Genomic DNA, 11887 nt, shown 5'->3' with positions numbered 1-11887 from the left:
CAAGGAAATATAATAATAACGATTTTATTATTGCCTCTAGGGCATATTTCCAACAATCTCCCACTTGCACTAGAGTCAATAATCTAGTTACATTGTGATGAATCGAACAACCATAGAGTTCTGGTGTTGATCATGGTTTGCTCGTTGAAGAGGTTTAGTCGACGGATCTGCGACATTCAGATTTGTATGTACTTTAAAAATATCTATGTCTCCATCTTGAATATATTCACAAATGGAGTTGACGCGGCGCTTGGTGTGCTTGGTCTTTTCGTGAAACCTGGGCTCCTTTGCAATGGAAATAGCTCTAGTGTTTTCAGAGAAGAGAGTCATTGGGCCCGACGCATTGGGAATCACTCCTAGGTCGGTGATAAACTCCTTCATCCAGACCCCTTCCTGCTCTGCTTCCAAAGTAGCTATGTACTCCGCTTCACATATAGATCCCGCAACGATGCTTTGCTTGCAACTGCACTAGCTGACTGCCCCACCATTCAAAATATACACGTATGCGCTTTGTGACTTGGAGTCATCCGGATCTGTTTCAAAGCTAGCATCGACGTAACCCTTTACGACGAGCTCTTCGGCACCTCCATAAACGAGAAACATATCCATAGTCCTTCTTAGGTACTTCAGGATATTCTTGACTGTTGTCCAGTGTTCCATTCCGAGATCACTTTGGTACCTCCCTACCAAACTTATGGCAAGGTTCACATCAGGTCTGGTACACAGCATGGCATACATAATAGAGCCTATGGCTGAGGCATAGGGGATGACACTCATCTTTTCTCTTTCTTCTGCCGAGGTCGGGTATTGAGTTGCACTCAATCTCCACCTTACAATACAGGCAAGAACCCCTTGTTGGACTGGTCCATACTGAACTTCTCCAGTATCTTGTCAAGGTATGTGCTCTGTGAAAGACCAATGAGGTGTCTCGATCTATCTCTATAGATCTTGATGCCTAATATGTAAGAAGCTTCTCCAAGGACCTTCATTGAAAACCACTTATTCAAGTAGGCCTTTATGCTTTCCAAGAGTTCTATATCATTTCCCATCAACATTATATCATCCTCATATAATATGAGAAATGCGACAGAGCTCCCACTCACTTTCTTTTAAATGCAGGTCTCTCCATAAGTCTGTATAAACCCAAACGCTTTGATCACTTCATCAAAGCGAATGTTCCAACTCTGAGATGCTTGCACCAGCCCATAGATGGAGCGCTGGAGCTTGCATACCTTGTCAGCATTCTTAGGATTGACAAATCCTTCTGGCTGCATCATATACAATTCTTCCTTAAGGAAACCGTTGAGGAATTCCGTTTTGACATCCATTTGCCAGATCTCATAACCATAGAATGCGACAATTGCTAACATGATTGGGACGAACTTCAGCTTCGCTACTGGTGAGAAGGTCTCATCATAGTTAACTCCTTGAACTTGTCGATAACCGTTAGCGACATGCCGAGCCTTATAGACGGTCACATTACCATCCGCGTCAGTGTTGTTCTTAAAGATTCACTTATTCTCTATGGCTTGCCGATCATCGGGAAAGTCCACCAAAGTTCATACTTTGTTCTCATACATGGATCCTATCTCGGATTTCACGGCTTCAAGCCATTTGTTGGAATCCGGGCCCGCCATCGCTTCTTCATAGTTCGAAGGTTCACTGTTGTCTAACAACATGATTTCCAGGACAGGGTTGCCATACCACTCTGGTGTGGAACGTTCCCTCATGGGCCTATGAAGTTCAGTAGCAACTTGATCCGAAGTTTCTTGATCATGATCGTTAACTTCCGCTCTAGTCAATGCAGTCACCACAGAAACTTTTTCTTGTGCTGCGCTACTCTCCGATTCAAGAGGGGGTACCTCATCAAGTTCTACTTTCCTCCCACTTACTTCTTTCGAGAGAAACTCTTTCTCCAGAAAGGATCCATTCTTGGCAACAAAGATCTTGCCTTCGGATCTGAGGTAGAAGGTATACCAAATAGTTTCCTTAGGGTAACCTACGAAGACGCACTTTTCTGATTTGGGTTCGAGTATCGCATCCCCAAACTTTCAGAAATGATAGCTTAGGTTTCTTCCAAAACCATAATTCATACGGGGTCACCTCAATGGATTTAGACGGTGCCCTATTTAAACTGAATGTGGCAGTCTCTAAAGCATAACCCAAAATGATAGCGGTAGATCGGTAAGAGACATCATAGATCGCAACATATCCAATATAGTGCGATTACGACGTTCGGACACACCATTACGCTGAGGTGTTTGATACGTCTCCAACGTATCTACTTTTCCAAACACTTTTGCCCTTGTTTTGGACTCTAACTTGCATGATTTGAATGAAACTAACCCGGACTAACGCTGTTTTCAGCAGAACTGCCATGGTGTTGTTTATTGTGCAGAAAACAAAAGTTCTCGGAATGACCTGAAAATCCACGGAGATAACTTTTGGAAAATATAAAAAATACTGGCGAAAGAATCAAGGCCAGGGGGCCCACACCCTGTCCACGAGGGTGGGGGGCGCGGCCCCTCCCCCTGGGCGCGCCCCCCTATCCCGTGGGCCCCCTTATGCTCCACCGACCTGAACTCCAACTCCATATATTCCGTTTCGCAGAGAGAAAAATCAGAGAGAAAGTTTCATCGCGTTTTACGATACGGAGCCGCCGCCAAGCCCTAATCTCTCTGGGAGGGCTGGTCTGGAGTCCGTTCGGGGCTCCGGAGAGAGGGATTTGTCGCTGTCGTCATCATCAACCATCCTCCATGACCAATTTCATGATGCTCACTGCCGTGCGTGAGTAATTCCATCGTAGGCTTGCTAGACGGTGATCGGTTGGATGAGATTTACCTTGTAATCAAGTTAGTTTTGTTAGGGTTTGATCCCTAGTTTCCACTATGTTCTGAGATTGATGTTGCTATGACTTTGCTATGCTTAATGCTTGTCACTAGGGCCCGAGTGCCATGATTTCAGATCTGAACCTATTAGGTTTTCATGAATATATGTGAGTTCTTGATCCTATCTTGCAAGTCTATAGTCACCTATTATGTGTTATGATTCGACAACCCCGAAGTGACAATAATAGGGATACTTCTCGGTGATGATCGTAGTTTGAGGAGTTCATGTATTCACTAAGTGCTAATGCTTTGGTCCGGTTCTCTATTAAAAGGAGGCCTTAATATCCCTTAGTTTCCATTAGGACCCCGCTGCCATGGGAGGGTAGAACAAAATATGGCATGCAAGTTCTTTTCCATAAGCACGTATGACTATATTCGGAATACATGCCTACATTACATTGATGAACTGGAGCTAGTTCTGTGTCACCCTATGTTATAGCTATTTGAAAGTGCAACTATCCCTAGGTGGTTTTGGTAATTCATAACAACATATAGCTCATTGAGCTAATCCTATTCCAAGACTATTATTTCAGGAAAGCTCAATGAATGGCATGGCAATGGATGATGAAAGTGGATCCCTCAAAATATCAAGGACAAAGGATTGGCTCAAGATCAAAAGCTCAAGACTCTTCATTTTACATTTTAGTGATCCAAGATCACATTGAGTCTATAGGAAAAGCCAATACTATCAAGGAGGGATGAGGTGTTGCTTAATGAGCCTCTCGCTTCAAGTGCTTAGTGATATGCTCCAAATACCCTCAACTACTTTCTCACATCCTCATATGACCTAAACCCAAAGTCAAAATCTGTCACACCGATTCTTTCTATCCGGCGCCACCGAGTTCAAATGTCATAGCCACTGCCACAAACCCTAGGCAAATCGGTCTTACCGATAGGGATCTCGGTCTCACCGAGATGGGATTGTAATCTCTCTGTTTCCCTTCATAACGTTTCGGTCTAACCAAAGTGAGCGATCGGTCCCACCAAGATTGCAATGTAAACTCTTTGTTTCCCTTTTGTAACATTTCGGTCTCACCGAAATGAGCGAATCGGTCCCATCGAGTTTACCTGACCAACTCTCTGGAAAGATTATTACCAAAATCGGTCTCACCGAGTTTGTGTAATCGGTCTTACCGAGATTAAGTTATGCCGTAACCCTAACCATATCGGTTCTACCGAGTTGCATGTCGGTCCCATTGAAAATCCTAACGGTCACTAGGTGAGGGAATCCTGGATTAGGGGGTGTCCGGATGGCCGGACTATGACCTTTGGCCGGACTCCCGGACTATGAAGATATAAGATTGAAGACTTCGTCCCGTGTCCGGATAGGGACTTTCCTTGGCATGGAAGGCAATCTTGGCGATACGATATGAAGATCTCCTCCCATTGTAACCGACTCTGTGTTACCCTAGCCCTCTCTGGTGTCTATATAAACCGGAGAGTTTTAGTCCGTAGGACGAAAAACAATCATACCATATGCAATCTTCTAGGGTTTAGCCTCCCCGATCTCGTGGTAGATCAACTCTTGTACTACCCATATCATCAATATTAATCAAGCAGGAGTAGGGTTTTACCTCCACCGAGAGGGCCCGAACCTGGGTAAAAACATCGTGTCCCTTGTCTCCTGTTACCATCCGCCTAGACGCACAGTTCGGGACCCCCTACCCGAGATCCGCTGGTTTTGACACCGACATTGGTGCTTTCATTGAGAGTTTCCTCTGTGTCGTCACCAACAGGAAGGATGCCACACCCCGTCTTTAAAGACGGCGCGGTCGCTAAAGAAGCTTTGGCTATCGGCCAAACTCTCTGGCTAGGCAGGTTTTTCGATGACCGCCTGTTCGGCCGCCGCACCGGCGACGACCTCTCGGGTCATCGAAAGCAATCTCCAGATCAGCTCGGAACTCGCCGAGCAGTTAGATCCGATGGAGCTCTCTTCCCTAAACGAGCTCTTGGATCGCATCGCCGCCCTGGGAGTCGCTACAGATTACAGCCAGATTGGGCTTAAATCCGATCAGAGAGAGATCGACTCTCACAAGGTCACCCACCATGTTGAAGTGGTGGAAGAACAACGCGGCGAATCTTCGCCCATCCTAAGGACCAGATATGTCCAGATTCCCGACCCCTCCAAGCCGGATATTTGCGGAGGGGAGGATATCGCCCAAGCCCTAAACCTAAAGTCAGGCAGCAGGCCCGATTCATTGAATAACGTCCAAGAAAACATGCTTCCGGATTCGGAAATTTCATGGCCCCTGAGTCTTAGATCGGGCGAGGTTCCGGATTTAAATCCACCCGCCCACCCAACAATGAGGGATTTAACCAAAATACGGCAAGAGCCCAGAGAAACAGTACACCACTACTGGGCCAGATTCCTCCTGGTTATAAACAGGATAAAGGACTGCCGTGAGGAGGATGCAATTACATTCTTCTTTAACAACTGCACGGACATCGGAATCCTCAACGCCATAAGTCGTCGCGAAATTACACGCTTCGCCGATTTGACATCCATAGTACAAAAGTACTGTGCGACAGAAAGCGTTCGAAAAACCAAAACGAAGTTCTGGGATAATCCGGCCCTGAACACAATCCCAGTCCGAAACAAAAGGGCGCACTATCGCGAGGCACCTACGCCAAAAAGCAAAAAGCAAAAACCCTCTATAGGGTATGGGACCGTACTGGAGGGATGGCTCAATGGACCTTGTAAAATTCATAGTTCAGGGGAAGTCACACCAAATCACAGCCTTAGAGCATGTTGGATACTCCGGCAGGTGGCCAGGAGTGGCGAGGAGCTTTTAACTCCAGAATCCACAAAGCACCACCCCAGAAACGCCAGTACGGTGTCAACAGTCTTCGAGACCTTCGCATCGAATAATGCAAGGAAGCGAATGCTCCGCAGCCTTGCCGAAGTCTACCAGGTAGCAACAATAAATCCATGGAGTGACACGGTTATTACTTTTAATGCCAGTGACGAACCTAAATTTCAGACAGCCCGAGCAACAGCCGCATTGGTCCTCAGTCCGATAGTGGACGGCTTCCGGCTTACAAAGGCACTCATGGACGGCGGCAGCGGATTGAACCTCATCTATGAGGAAACACTACGAAAAATGGAAATAGACTGGAGCCGCATTGAGCGAAGCAACACAACCTTTAGAGGAATAATCCCCAGCCGGGAAGCATGCTGTTCAGGGAAAATCACACTGGACGTACTGTTCGGCACGCGGATAATTACAGATCCGAGGAGGTCACATTTCAAGTGGCCTCATTCAGCAACGGATACCACGCTCTGTTAGGGTGAGAAGCATTCACAGTTTTTCAAGCTATACCCCATTACAGGTACATGAAGCTCAAAATGCCCGGACCCAACAGAATCATCACTCTTGCTAGTGATCCGGAAACAGCGCTCCGCGCCGAAAACAAGACAGCCGCACTGGCCCTCGAGGCACTATCCGAAGCCCTGACAGCTGAGGAACTAACTGTGTTGCGGTCAACGATGGACAGGGACGACGTGATACTCGACAAAAGATCCAAGTCCACCTCCTTCAAGCTGACAGACGAAATAGTCAAGTTCCAAGTCCATCCAACGGACACCACAAAAACGGCCTCCATCGGGGCACAACTAAAACCCAATGTAGACGCCGCACTCAGAGAAATCCTACGAGAAAATTGGGACATTTTTGCCTAGCACCCTTCAGACATGCCAGGAATCCCATGCAGGCTGGCCGAGCACAGCCTGAACATCCTAAAAGGATTCAAGCCCGTTAAGCAGACTCTTCGGCGGTTTCTCCGAACCCAAGAGACAAGCCATGGGAGACGAGCTAGCAAAACTACTGGAAGCCAGATTCATTAGAGATATAAAACATCCAGACTGGCTAGCAAACCTGGTGATGGTACCAAAGAAGGACAAATCCTGGCGCCTATGTGTCAATTTCAAAGATCTAAATAAAGCCTGCCCGAAGGATCCCTTCCCCCTCCCTCGAATTGATCAAATCATCGACGCCACGGCAGGACACGATTCATTATGTTTCCTCGATGCATACTCTGGCTACCACCAAATCAAGATGGCAGAGTCAGACCAAGTCGCAACGGCATTCATCACCCCGTACGGCCCATTCTGCTTCAACACGATGCCCTTCGGGCTCAAAAACGCCGGCGCAACATATCAGCACATGATTCAGACATGTCTGGCCAACCAGATCGGCAAAACAGTTGAAGCATACGTAGATGATGTGGTCATCATATCCAAACATGTAGAAACTCTAGTAGACGACTTGAGGCTCACGTTCGACAATCTCCGAGCATATGACATCAAGCTCAACCCAGAAAAATGTGTTTTCGGCGTGCCAGCTGGAAAGCTCTTGGGCTTCATTGTATCCGGTAGAGGAATTGAGGCAAAACCAGCCAAAATCCGAGCTCTGTCGCAATTAGATATCCCAAAAGACCTCAAGAAAATACAAAAATTGACAGGATCCGTGGTGGCTCTAAGCCGCTTTATCTCCCGCTTAGGAGAAAATGCATTACCTCTTTATCGCCTCCTGCGACGCACCGAACACTTCGAGTGGACGGATGCCGCCACGGCCAGACTCGAAGAAATAAAAGCTATACTGGCAACAAATCCGGTCCTGGCCGCGCCCAACATGGGTGAACCAAATGCTATTATACATCGCGTTAACCCATCAAGTTGTAAGCGCGGTGCTCGTCGTCGAACGAGAAATGGACGGACACAAGTTTCCTCTCCAAAAACCAGTTTACTACGTGTCCACTGTCCTAACTCCATGCAAGTCACGGTACCCGCATTATCAAAAGATAGCATACGCGGTGTTCATGGCATCCCGGAAGCTGCGACACTATTTCCAGGAGTGTTCAATAACAGTGGCATCCGAAGTGCCTCTTAATGATATTATAAACAACCGCGACGCAATGGGCCGGATTGCCAAATGGGCCATTGAGATCCTTCTGTTCGATATAATTTACAAGCCACGGCGAGCTATCAAATCGCAGGTTTTGGCTGACTTCATCGCCGAATGGACCGAAGTCGAGCTCCCTAAAGAGTACGGCGCATATTCCAACTGGATCATGCACTTCGACGGCTCCAAATTGCTGGCTGGCCTAGGGGCTGGCGTCATTCTGACGTCCCCTATAGGAGATACAGTCCAATACGTACTCCAGATAATGTACACGGACTCCAACAATGCAGCCGAATACGAGGCCCTTCTACATGGTCTCCGGATGGCAGTCTCCATGGGCATTCAGCGCCTAGAGGTCCGTGGGGATTCAAACCTCGTGATATCCCAAATAAATGCAGACTTTGACGCCAAAGATCCGAAAATGGCAGCTTATCGCAACGCCGTCTTAAAGATGTCAGCCCGGTTTGAGGGGCTCGAATTTCACCATATAGCCCGGGAGAACAACCAGGCAGCAGATGTGTTGGCACGCATCGGCGCAAAGTGCGATGCCGTCCCTCCCAACATCTTCCTAGAGAGGCTTTTCAAGCCATCCGTAACATGGGAGGGAGAGTCCGGAAACAACAGCTCGGACACAACCACACTACCCCTCACCGAACATTCTGACACAGTTGGTGACTCCGCCAACGAAACAACACCATCGGCCCACACAATAATGGCAGTCATTGCCCCGTGGACAGAACCATTCCTAGCCTACCTAACTAGGCAGGAACTCCCCGAGGACCAAAACGAGGCCCGCTGCATAGTGCGGCGATCTAAAGCCTACAAAATCCACGAGGGAGAGCTTTATAAGAAGAGCACAACCGGAGTCCTTCAAAGGTGTATCTCCGAAGAAGAAGGGCGAAATCTTCTGGCTGAAATTCATGCCGGACTAGGCGAGCATCACGCCGCAGCCCGGGCCCTTGTAAGCAAGGCCTTCCGTACCGGATTTTATTGGCCAACGGCCCGGGCAGACGCTCAGGACTTAGTGCAGCGATGCGTCGGTTGCCAATTATTCGCTAATCAAAGCCACATGCCACCTACCGCCCTACAAACCATACCCATCACCTGGCCTTTTGCGGTCTGGGGGCTTGACATGGTTGGACCCCTTAAAGGAGGAACCCACAAGAAAAAATATCTACTGGTCATGGTGGACAAATTCACCAAATGGATAGAGGCCAAGCCCGTAAAGACGGCCGAATCCGGACCGGTGATAGACTTCATATACGGGGTTGTACACCGTTACAGCGTCCACCACAGCATCATAACTGACGACGGCACAAACTTCACGGCCGATGAAGTTAAACTCTGGTGCAAAAACATGGGCATCAAGCTCGACTATGCTTCAGTCTATCACCCACAAACTAACTGTCAAGTTGAGCGAGCCAACGGTCTCATCATGAGCGGCATCAAACCCAGACAAGTGCGATCTCTCAAGGAATCTACCACGCATTGGGTAGAGGAGCTTGACTCCGTACTCTGGGGGCTGCGGGCCACGCTGAATCGCACTACCGGATTCACACCATTTTTTATGGTATACGGCGCAGAGGCAGTCCTGCCCTGCGACATAATTCATGACTCACCTCGCATGCGCATGTACGAAGAAAGAGAAGCCGAGCTCGATCGGCAGGACAGTTTGGACGAACTAGAGGAGGAGCGCGACGTGGCAAAAGCCCGTTCCGCATTCTATCAACAGCAAGCTCGAAGATATCAAAGCAGAGAAGTACGGGCCAAAGCTTATAACGTTGGCGAACTAGTTCTACGCCTGACGGACAAGAAAAAGGACAAACTAAAGCCCAAATGGCAGGGTCCCTTCATAATCGACCAAGTACTGACTGGTGGAGCGTACCGTCTGCGAAACGCATTGGACAATCGACTCGAGCCGAACCCATGGAACACAGCACGCCTACAAAGATTCTATGCCTAGCGCCGGACTCCGTGTTCGTCTCCTTCCTCTGTCCTCTTTTTATTTTTTCACATTAGCTGTCTGGCATTTCTCTCCTTCTCCCTACCTATTTTTTCTCTCCTCCAAAACCCTTAGGGGCTTGCTTGCGCATTGTTCGCACATACTTGACGCGCCACCCGCGCTTATCATACCTGGGGGCTTCTTTATCAGAAGTTTATATAAACGGGCCTCATGCCCAAAACATGTGTGACACTTCCGCATGAACCTTCTATACACCATTATATGCATCGATATGACTTAAGTTTTGGCCAAGCTGGGTTGCCTGGCTCCTGTGCTTACCCCTACATTCCCGTTCGTTCGGCTAGGTGGTAAAGGAAGCACCTCTGCGATTGTTACTGCTGGGTCAGCCGGATGTGTACCTCAGACTGGGTGAAGCCGAAAGCTAACGTTCTTAAGGGAATATTCGGTCGGTGAACTAAAAGATGATTTTTCTTGTTTATTTATCTGCTCCCAGATGCTTTTCTGCTATTTTTAGCAGTTCGGACATGCACCTTAGGGCATGCCTCCCAGGGAAAGGAACCCCTAACGGAACTATTCTCCTTAGAAGATGTTTCTTACTAACCATGTAATCTATCTATCTATCTATTACTTTATTACTATATATACTTATATACTTACTATACTAATCCTAGACTCCCTAGAAAATCCCACGTTAATTAGAATTTACGAGCCGTTAATTTGGTGGGACCGAATTATTACGGTGCAGATCAGCTGAAAACAGAAAAAAAACTCATCTCAATCTCCATATTTTTTTCCTTTGAGGGATCAATCTCAATCTAAAGAGAAGAAAAAAAAATCTCACCTCAATCTCCATCTTTTTTTGAGGGATCAATCTCAATCTTCTTTTTTTGAGAAAGGATCTATCTCTCTATTCACGTCATGTAGCCGCCGCCGATATCCATCGAAATTGGCTATAGGCGCAAGCCTCCACAGCCACGGCCAACAAATCCTCCTCCGCCCAATCTCTCTTCCATCCTCTAATCTACTTACTAGAGTAAATCACATCACGTTCCGTCCGCGTGCGTTTCGTTTCTGTCCGCAAAGCTTAATCAAGTGCATGTTGGATCAGGACGTTGTGCACGTGTATGTTCAGGTTGAGCTCCATGCATGATCGTGGCTGTCTCCAAGGTGAAGCTGCAATCATATAAGATTAAGAAAATCTATTGCTATCAATTGTGCCTCTCATGCATGCCTGCCGGAAGAAATCTCTCTTACCTATACGGCTGTGCGTACGTATCCACTGGTGTATCTATAGCCAGAATAGATCAACCTGCTTTGGGAATAAATGGCTATGTGGACGTGCATGACAGGCGGGCTTTTGTGCGATGTGAGTCATTACTCAACAACTCCAGTCCTCCTCCTTTCTTTATAACTACTGTTGTTAAATACGATGGTCTTATCCAGCTTATCCTCCTCCAGCACGCCGCCCTGTTCATTGCAGCCTTGAGCCCTCGATCTGTTCGTCAAGATCCAAGAGGCGCAGAAGGACACCCCACATATGGATCTTCCTCTGGTATGATTCAATCACCTGTTTTTCTAGATCAGGGGTCTCAACTCTCAATTCCTATGTGGATTTTCTAGAGGCCGCAGAAAATAAGCTCTCGCATGGCTCTTTTGTAGGTCGTCCTGTACACCAAAGTTCCATAGAAGCCACAATTCAGTCTGGCTTCTCACCACTCCCTTCTCTGACATATGAATCTCTTCATGTTTAAAGTTCCAGCCACCCTACAAACTGCAATACAACATCGGGATTGTTTGTGTGGCATTGGTGGAGGTTTATTGGCGCCACTTTTAACAAGATCACGCTGCCCTCTCTTGCTGCAGAGGGTGCCAACTGGATAAAGTGGAGTAGGCGACAGGTGGTGCAAGTCTATTCTACGGCTGTTAAATCCTCTCACGAACACAAAATTGTCTTTGTCTGATCCCTATTGTTTGATCAAGCAAAAAGCAATTGCATACATTTGTATCTATGAGAACTCTGCTCTGTATATCAGAGACAAGCCACACACTTTTTATAGGAGGCTTTAATTTACAGATGTTTTGTTATGTTAACCCATATTAGAGAGCCAAATGTATTGATATTTTTGATGTATATA

At 47.2% G+C, this 11887-nt stretch overlaps 1 long non-coding RNA gene across 1 annotated transcript; it reads left to right on the top strand.

Annotated features, from left to right (window-relative positions):
• The first annotated feature begins 10740 nt into the window (after positions 1 to 10740).
• On the top strand, positions 10741 to 11651 carry LOC123042522 (uncharacterized). The gene is made up of 3 exons (XR_006418827.1): positions 10741 to 11118; positions 11211 to 11304; positions 11412 to 11651. It is a non-coding gene; the product is annotated as an uncharacterized lncRNA (long non-coding RNA).
• The last annotated feature ends 236 nt before the right edge of the window (positions 11652 to 11887 follow it).

Source organism: Triticum aestivum, chromosome 2B (assembly GCF_018294505.1).
Source record: "Triticum aestivum cultivar Chinese Spring chromosome 2B, IWGSC CS RefSeq v2.1, whole genome shotgun sequence".
Classification (NCBI taxonomy): Eukaryota; Viridiplantae; Streptophyta; class Magnoliopsida; order Poales; family Poaceae; genus Triticum; species Triticum aestivum.
This window is presented reverse-complemented; position numbering and strand designations above follow the sequence as displayed.